At 39.2% G+C, this 9,742-nt stretch overlaps 1 pseudogene; it reads left to right on the top strand.

Moving 5' to 3' along the window:
- The first annotated feature begins 8,008 nt into the window (after positions 1-8,008).
- Positions 8,009-9,283, top strand: LOC101567292 (annotated as a pseudogene).
- Positions 9,284-9,742: the final 459 nt, after the last annotated feature.

Below are 9,742 nucleotides of genomic sequence, written 5' to 3'. Positions count from 1 at the left end.
AGGAATAGCTGGTTGAAATGGGATTTCCAGTCCAACTTTTCTAAGGAGTCTCCACACTGATTTCCATAACGGTTGCACCAGTCTACACTCCCACCAGCAGCGGAGAAGGGTTCCTTTTTCCCCACAGCCTCTCCAACATTTGTTGTTGGATGATTTCTTTATGATAGCCATCCTTTCTAGGGTGAGATGATATCTCAACGTTTTAATTTGTATTTCGTGGATGGCCAGTGATGTGGAGCATTTTTTCATATATTTATTCACTTCTTTAATTTTATCCTCTGAGAAGCATGTGTTCATCTCGCATGCCCATTTCTGGATTGGGTCTTTAAATTTTGGGGCCCTAGTGTTTTTTACTTCTTTATAAATTCTAAAGAGCAGACCTTTGTCTGAGTACTTATTTGTCAAGATTTTTTCCAAATTTGTGGGTTGCCTTTTCACTTTGTTGGTAATTTATTTTGACATGAAAAATCTTCTCAGTAAGAGCAGGTCCCAATTGTTAATTCTTTCATCTGTGTCCCGTGTGATTTGATTTCTGTTCATGAAGTCTTTGTCTACCCCTATGTCTTCAAGAGTTCCTCCTACTTTCTCTTCCAGGAGATTTAGTGTCTCTGCTTTAATGTTTAGTTCTTTAATCTGTTTTGACTTTCGTTTAGTGCATGGTGATAGACCTGGGTCAAGTTTGAGTTTTCGGCATGTAGAAAGCCAGTTTTTCCAGCACCATTTGTTAAAGGGGCAACCTTTCTTCCAGCGATTATGTTTGGCCCCTTTGTCAAAGATAAGATGGTTGAGTGTGTCCATAGGGGATTCATTGTCTTCTAATCTATTCCATTGATTCTCAGGTCTATTTTTTTTGCCAGTACCATGCTGATTTCATCACAGTAGCCTTGTAGTATGATTTCAATTTTGTTTAATCTTATAACAACCATTTGGTTCATTGTTTGTGTTTATTTAGTCTAAAATAAATTAATTTCTTCTCTGCTTTTCATAATCTCCTCCCTCAGTTGACCTTTTGGCTCTGCCTCCTTTTCTTTTCTAGAAGCTTGGGGTTTACCATTAAGCTGATTATTTGTACTTGCTCTGTTTTCCTGCTATGTGTATGCACTGCTATAAATTTCCTTTATAGGACTATTTTCACTGTATACCATAAGTTCTGGAATGTTATATTATTATTATTATTATCATTTAACTGTAGTAATATCTAATTTCTTTTTTAACTTCATCGCTGACTTAGGTTGTTCAGAAAGGTGCTATTTAATTTCTCATGTATTCATGAAGTTTTGTTTCTTTTGCCTGTGATTTCCAGTTTCATTGTCTGTGGTCTGATAATATGCATGGGATAATTTCAATTCATTTACAATTACTTTAGTATGTTTTGTGAGCTAGAATATGGTCTATTTTGGAGAATATTCCATGTGCAGAAGAACATGTATTCTGATACTGTGGGGTGGGACACTCCTTAGACATCTGCTAAGTCAATTTGTTAAAAAAAATTTGGTTCATTCTAGTATTTTATTTTATGTCTAAAAAGACAGTCGATCTTTTTGTGACAGTGGGACATTGAGGTCCTCCAGTACAATTGTATTAGTTCTTATTTGTGTTTTTATTTCTATTATTATTGGCTTTATATAGTTGGGTACACAGGTATTTGTTGCTTATATATTCATGATTATTATCTCTTCCTCTTGTGTCGTTCCCTTTACAAGGATGTAGTGACCTTCTTTATCTCTGTTAATCAATCTTTGCATAAAATTCACTTTGTCTGCAAATAGAATAGCTACCTCTGTTTTTTCTGTGTTCCTGTCCCAACAGTATTGTTCTCCATCCTTTGACTTTCAGTCCATAAATTTTTTTTGGAATTAAATGTATTTCTTATATGCAGTGTATTGTTAGATCTTACTCTTTGATCCATTCTACCAGTCTGTGTCTTTCACAATTGGTTCATTGACACTGTTAGCATTGATAGTTATAACTGATATGTATTGACATCTTGTTATTTTAGTTTCCTTTTTATTTCCTTCTTGTTATCCCTCTCCTCTGTTTGTTTGCCTTTCTGGGTGGATTCCTTCTGCTCCTATTCATGGTGTTATATCCCTTCTTATCTCTTTCTAGAATGTCCATCAAAATATTTTGCAGGGTTGGTCTGGTGATCACAAATTTACTGAGGGTTTTTTGTTGTTGTTGTTTTATTTTGTTTTTGTTTTTGTTTGTTTTGGTTTGATCATGGAACTATCTTATTTCTCCATCAGTTTTCAAAGGTGTTTTTTCAATATCCATTAATCTGGGTTAACGGTTACTTCTCTTTAGAACTTGAAGTACTTCACTCCAAGCTCTCCTTGACTTCAGGGTTTGTTTTGAGAAGTCAGCCGTGATTCTGATGGCCTTTCCGTTATAGGTGATTTATTTCCTTTCCCTAACAGCTTTTAAGATTCTATTCTTGTGTTGAATTTCTAGAATCTTATGCTATGCCTATGTGTAGTTTTTTTTTTTTTAATTGTAGCTAGTTGGAGTTCTATATTCTTGGTTATCTGTACATCAAATTATTTTTCTCTACCAGGGAAGTTTTCTGCTGTGGTATCTATGAACAGATTCTCATATCATTTGTGCTACCTTCTGCTTTTTCATTGACTCCATTCACTCATAAGTTACTCTTTGCTTCATCAAGTAGCTATTAGATTGATTTCTCATAGTCACCTTTGCTATTTTTAAGAAATCTTTCTTTTTGTGATTGCTAATTACAAGCCTCTCATATATATCTGAGATCCTGTCCACATTGGCTTCATCTACTGCAGATACTTTGAATGGAATTTTTGTTCTCCTGAATATTTGTTTGAGTCTACTTTATGGCTTCCACTTCTTATGTTGAGCATTATGGCATCCATAATTTTATTAAGGTCCTCTATTGTTTTGTCTTCATCGGTTTTAGAGTCACTAAGCATGGTTCTCATGTGGATATCATACCTGTAGTTATTTGAGAAATTATTTCTGATTTGACTTTTTTTCTAGAGCTTATTCAATGGCTTTGTTGTGACCACTTTCAGGGCAGCCAGGTGGGCAGCTTTCAGATTGTCCTACCTTTTTGTCCCCTGAGTTTGCCTTTGGTGAACAGAATGTCCTGGATTTCATCTTGTTTAAATGTCTTCTCATTTTCTTTTCTTTTTTTAGTTTAATTCCTGGGGTGATGCTTGTAAGTTGCCTATGATGTGTTGCTGTATTGCTAGTATTTAGAACCCTTAGAAAATGACTATTTCTCCAAGGTACCTTCCAGGTGTAGCTGATTTTTTTGGGTTTTGAGTCTGTTGCAAGATACCACATCTTCAATTTGTTGGGGATGAGAAGCTGCTATCTGTTTGGCCCAGGCCCTGGTTTTCTGGGACTGTGCCATAGTATTTTCTGAGACACTTAGTTAATCTCATTCTTGGAATACCAGGTGAACAGCCTTTTAAAACAATTTCATCATTTTTGGCTATAGTGTTATCATCAGCAATGACAGTAGCTTTAAAGATAGCTTAGAAAATGACACTGAGCTAACCATTAATTTACCACCTTTAACCATATTATGAGATTAAATAACAAAATGATATATAGTTTGCAAGTCCTTAATATGTCAAATTTGCCCTCAGGTTAAAATTTAATATGGGTTGGGAAGAAAGTAGAGAAGTGGAAGAAGAGGAAGAGATTAGAAGTAAGGCTGGAGGACAATGTGGGGTGATGCTAGCTTTGGGAAACTGGTGCAGAAGACTAGAGAGAAAGAAGAGATAAGAACAGAATAGAACCACATCACAAAGAGGCTAGAAACCACATTCATAGTCATATGAAAACAAGATGAAACAAGGAGGAAAAAGAAAAACAGCATAAAAGCACAGCAAGAAAAAACAAACAAGAGAGAAAAAAAGAAAGAAAAAAGTCCACTTCCAGGAATGTCTCTGTTGTCACTGGTAAATAATGTTTGGAGAAAAAATCCTAATCCATGCTAATTTATCCCAGCAAGTCAGAAGTAGCTTTTAGGTAGAATATTATATAATCTCAGTGAGCCGGCACCTTCTAGCCAAGACCAGACTCATTTGGCCTACAGCCATCAGCATACCTTCCATGGGCCTGAGCCCAATTGGGAGCCAGTAAATGGAGCTAATATCTACTCTGAGTTCTGAGCTCAGCTGGCCCCTCTCTGAGATGGTTCCTGGCCAATGGCTGTCTCACATGGAATGAATGAGCCCTCAACACTCACAGCCAGCTAGTGCAGTCCTACATGTGCACTGCTCCCCTCCACTGCTGCATCTCTCTGTGGAGGCCTCTGCAATCACCAGCAGTCACCATGTATCAACAAGTTTGAACCATTCCTCTCACGCAGCAAGTCCCATCTCGGGGAGAAGGCACCACTGGCTGCTTTCTTCACTGAACTTTCTCTCTTCACTCTCTCTGTGGGCTTTCATTCATGTTTCAGATCCTTCCTGGGTCCAGGGGACCCACTTTCCTCCTTTTGATCTTCCTCACATTACTGTATTCTAGCATCTGGACAGTGACTCAGAGAGGCTCTTTCTCTGCTGCTTAACCACTCCACCATCTTGGTGCTCCCTCAAGAATTTTTAATTCCTGTATAATCTCATGTTAACTGCTAGGAGGGTTACAGTGTCAAAGATTTATCTCCCTTTCCTTTAGTCTTTCTGTGGTAGTTGCCTAACATCTATCTGCAGACTTTCTCCAACTCTGAAACACACTGTCTTCCTAGAAGGGGACAGACTATAAGGACTTCTTATTCTACTCTATTGCATATATTTTGAATGGATTTTTAATTTCCTGGATTTCTGTTTGGATATTTCATGGAATTCCTTTCCTATGTTGGGCATTCATTATATCCATTGTTTTCCTAAGGTCCTCTATTTTTTAAAAATCTATATCTGCTTTAATTTCTTCCATTTTGATTATCATTTCCTTTTGTACCTAGCTGAAGACTAAATTTACTGGATGAGTCATCTAAAGGTCCTGAAATTTTCCATAGCATGAGTCAAATATTGTGTTCATTGCTGTAACCTTCCAAAAGCATTTGCGTCCAGCTACAGTGGCCGGGCCAAGGTATTGTGTCTCCCCACAGTACTCTTAAATTTTGTAGGTGCATTTCTGATATCTTCCTCACTAGAATCTAAGCTTTAAGCAGTCTACTTGTCCAGCATTGTATTTTCATTATTTAATTCAGTGTGAGGTATAGGAACAGGAACTCAACAGATATAGCATAAATTGTAATTTTTTGACACCTTATCTCATATTTAATATTATCTTGGTTTGCATGGATTCTTTGTTTCAAGTCTTTAAAACCTATTTGTCCAACCCAATACTAAAGCATGCTAAGCAACACCACTCATTATCTTGTGTCATCTGAATAGGATTTATGTAGAGGATACTGGTCAGTTATTTTCTCTGCTCATGGAGGGGAAGGCAAAAGCCAAGTACTCAAGCTAAAGTGAGGAAAGAAGGTTCTCAACAAGTGCTGGTTTGGTATTTATCATTGTAAATGTGTCTCAGCATAGAGCATGGCTCACACTAGGTGCTTAGTACTTGTTGAATGAAGTATACTCAATGACCATTCAGGAAATAAAACAATAGGATGTGGAGTCTACAGCATACAGAAGTGTGATAGGGCATTATTGCTTTGTCACAAGAATATGTTAACTAGGAAAGGGAAGCAGGCCCTTAGGATTAGTGCTTAATACCCCAGCTCACTATCTGCCTGTCTTAGTCAGAGGAGATATGCAAAGCTTTGGAGTCCTGAGCACTGATTTTTCTAACATATGCTTTCTCCTTTGAGCTAGCAGATAACTTAGTATAAGTTTAGAATATAGCATATTCTTTGTTGGGAACAGCAATTTCATACCTGAAGAATTTCTCAGTAGTCAGGACAAGTAAGCCAGAACTCCTTGGGTACAAGGAGAGCCAGCCTACAAGTAAAGTGTACCACAGACAGTTAAAACTATTGTTTAACTGCCTATACATAAACAAACAGGAGTTTACTAAATGTAAATAGTAACCAAGTGCTTTTGGTGCATACTCAGGTTTTCTTCACTGAAAAGTTGTCAATGGTTATGTCATTTCTATTATAAATGTTAGGTCTATCATGAATCATCACACAGTTGACTTTGAGTTTCCTGAGACTAAATGTAGGTAGGTACTTTACTGGCTATAGAGTAATAGGGCCTCCTGCTGCAGTGTAGAGCCATGACATGGATGCTCTCTGATTAGCCTGTTAACTGACTTGCAGGCGCATGCTTGGTTCTGAATCAGAAGTATAATTGAGGGGCCAGGGAGATGGCTCAGTAGAGTAAGTGCTTGCCTGGCAAGCACGAGGGCCTGAGTTCAATCCCCAGTTCCACCAAAAAAAAAAGTAGTAATTGCTTACGGTAGCATCTATGTGTGTATGTGAAGAAGTGAAAAGAGAAAGAGGGGAGAGAGAAACAGTCCACCCCAACAACACCAACTCAATTCTCCCCTCTGTTGTACAGGTGCCTATTCGTTATTCTAGAATTTTCTGATTGAAAATAATTCATGAAGTCAAATTATTTCAAAATCTTTATTATGTGATTCCTAAGTTTCCTGAGAGATTCCATTCAATCTATTTTTATTTTTTTATTTTTATTTTTTATTTATGTATATGGTACAGGATTTTACTATGCAGCTCGGACTCTAGTAGTCCTCCTGTTTTCAGCCTCCCCAGCACTGGGATTACAGGTATGCCCCACCATGCCTGGTCTCGGTGGCCGGCTTACTATGACCCAGTGGCAGGGCCAGCGTGGCATGTGTGAACCCTGGTCCCTGCGCTTGCCAAAGCAGGCGCTTAGTCCACTGAGCTATCCCACTAGCCCTTCAATCTGATTTTAAGACAAGCAGAACAAAAGCTTGGACCTTCTTTGTCTGTAAATCTGTAACGTACTTTCGTTATCTTACCCAAGGAAATTAAATTTCAGCCACACTCATGCTACCTGTAAGATGCATCTTGAGGTCTTGTATTAAGGGCAGGAGTCCCTTGCCGGTGAAAGGACTTTCCTCACTTTAAGTCAGAATGTACTTCAAAAGCACCACTGTTAACCTGTGTTTATTATTAATTGTAGGTTAGAGTGGTGCTGGAATTATCACCACACTGAATGATCCCCATTCTCCTTTTTGAGTCTGGCTGCCCGAGTCTTTCAGCCTTCCCAAGGTTCTCTTCCATCCTGCCACAGTGACCTTTCTTCTTGGACGTATTGCTGAACTTATCCATGACCTGGACAGAATAAAGAACGTCAGTGGCTCCTGAGCCACCAGCGCTGTGAAGCTTGAATGCCTGGTAGAGGCAAGCGCTCCCTCTCTGTGTGTCCTCGAAATAGTCTTGACTTCTCATTCCTGTTTGCTCTTCCATCTGCAGTGAAGATCTGCTTGTCATGGTCCATGAAAAGCCTTTAGGAATTTTTATTGGTGCTGCACTGGCTTAGAGATTAATTGGGGAAGAGCTGACAATATCATCCTTCTATTCCTGACAGTTGTATATACAAATAACATCATCTCATTCTATTCAATTCTACTATAAATAGATTTGCCAGTTTTAGCAAATCCTTTTTTAAAAATCCATTGATCATCCTTTTCACTCCATTTTGTGTTTTCATAAGGCTAATTGCATGCATATATTTTCTAGCGTTAAACTGTCATATTATTGGGAAAAGCTCAAATTGCTAAAGGTAAGTTTCTCTATAGTTGCTGTGCTTAATTTTTAATTTTAATTTTACCTATCTTCATGAGTCTTACCTTATCTTGATCTGTTTTGAGTATCAAAATCAAGGTTGTGAGGTTTCCCCGCAAGCTAGAGCCCTTTGCCTGAGGGTGGAGGCATCTGGCTCTTTGTGCCTTGTGAGGAGAGAAGGAGCTCCGGGGCTGGGTGGATTGAGGAGTGAGGAAAAAGGGAAGGGGTGGGGGAGAGGGACCAGCGGCAGCTTGGGGGGGGGGAACATCTTGCCAGTGTTGGAGTTTTGGCGAGAGTCTGAAGAAGATGGCACCTGTTGTTACAGGGAAATATGGGGCACGGCCACTACCTCCACCTAAACGACTCACTAGGGAAGCTATGCGAAATTATTTAAAAGAATGAGGTGATCAAACAGTACTTACTCTTCATGTAAAAGTTGCACAGAAGTCATATGGAAATGAAAAAAAAAAGAGGGGGAGTTTTCCCTCCACCTTGTATATATATCTTATGGGCAGTGGATGGAGGAGAAAAAAAAAAAAAGAACAAATGGAATGTGAAGGTTCTTCTGAGCAAGTCTCACCATGTGTGCTTGTTAGAATAGGAAATAGTGACCAAGAAATGCAGCAGCTGAACTTGGAAGGAAGAGTTATTGCGCAGCCAAGACACTGTACATATCTGATTCTGATAAGAGGAAACATTTCGTATGGTGTGTAAAAATGGTCTATGGTTACAGTGAGGACATTGGTGTGTTCCTCAGAAGCAGATCAAAGTCATCTCCAAACCTTCCATTGAAAAATTCCACTTGTGCATTGCCTCAGGGATGGAGGTGATTTTGTTTAATTGGCTTTGATCCCAGACTGTAGCAGATACTTGCATGTAGAAGGAGGTAATTTCCATGCCAGTTCCCAGCAGTGGGGCGTATTCTACATTCATCTCCTGGATGGTGATGAATCAGAAGGAGCAGAATTCACAGTCCGAGATGGTTACTTCCATTGTGCACAGTCAAACTTGTGTGTTCAGTTGCTGGCATGGTACTCCCGAGACAGATAATTAGGAAAGTTTATAAGCAGACAGCATTATTGGATGCAGATGATCTGATGTCACAACTACATAAATGTTCATTTTACCATAAGGATAAATGTAGTCATGTCTTTCTCAAGAAAAAGTAATCCAATTTTAGACCACTCCATGCCCAAAGGTTGGAGATGGGTCCGGCAGCCAGTTCAGGTTCCAGAATCAAATAAAGAGAAGATAAATGACAGAGCTTCATGGGCAATCATTAGCACAGATAAAGCAGAGAATACATTTTATGAAGGAATGGGCCCTGTCCTGGCCCCAGTCACCCCTGTGCCTGTCATAGAAAGTCTTCAGTGGAGTGTCGCAGGATGTAGCAATGCTTGAATTTATGGGACAGAATTTCACTTTAAATTTATGAGTACAGTTTGGGGACATAGAAGCTGAAACTACGTGCAGATGTGGAGAGAACATGCTCTGTGTTGTCCCAGACATTTCTGCATTCCAAGAAGTTTAGAGATGGGTCCGGCAGCCAGTCCAGCTTCCAGTAACTTTGGCCTGAAATGATGGAAACATTTATTCCACCAGACTTACCTTTAGCTACACACCAGAACCAGGGCCAAGGCCACACCACAGTGCCACGGGAGCAATCCTTTGAGCCAGTTCAAGCCAAGTGCCCTCCAATGAGTCAAACACAAACAGCGAGAGAAGTTACACAAACACCAGCGCAAATTCAACCAGTGTCACATCATCTACAGCAACTGTGGTGTCCTAACCATTGTCTTTTTGCTAAAACTTCAAACTGACCTTAGTGCAGCAAAAAGTTGTCAGCAAAGGAAAGAAAAAATGAGCAATCATTTGTGGTTTCTTGGGAAAACTTTTTATAGCAAGTGATTCTGTTCAGAATCCCCATTACCTGCAAGCCTGATTCAAGATGCAGAAGCCATGGCAAAACAAACAAAAAGGGTCAAAATGTACAAAGTGCTGGAAATTGAGTTTTTCAGCTGTTTCATCGTTGTTTGGTTT

This window comes from Octodon degus, unplaced genomic scaffold (genome assembly GCF_000260255.1).
Source record: "Octodon degus isolate 3935 unplaced genomic scaffold, OctDeg1.0 scaffold00016, whole genome shotgun sequence".
NCBI lineage: Eukaryota > Metazoa > Chordata > Mammalia > Rodentia > Octodontidae > Octodon > Octodon degus.
This window is presented reverse-complemented; position numbering and strand designations above follow the sequence as displayed.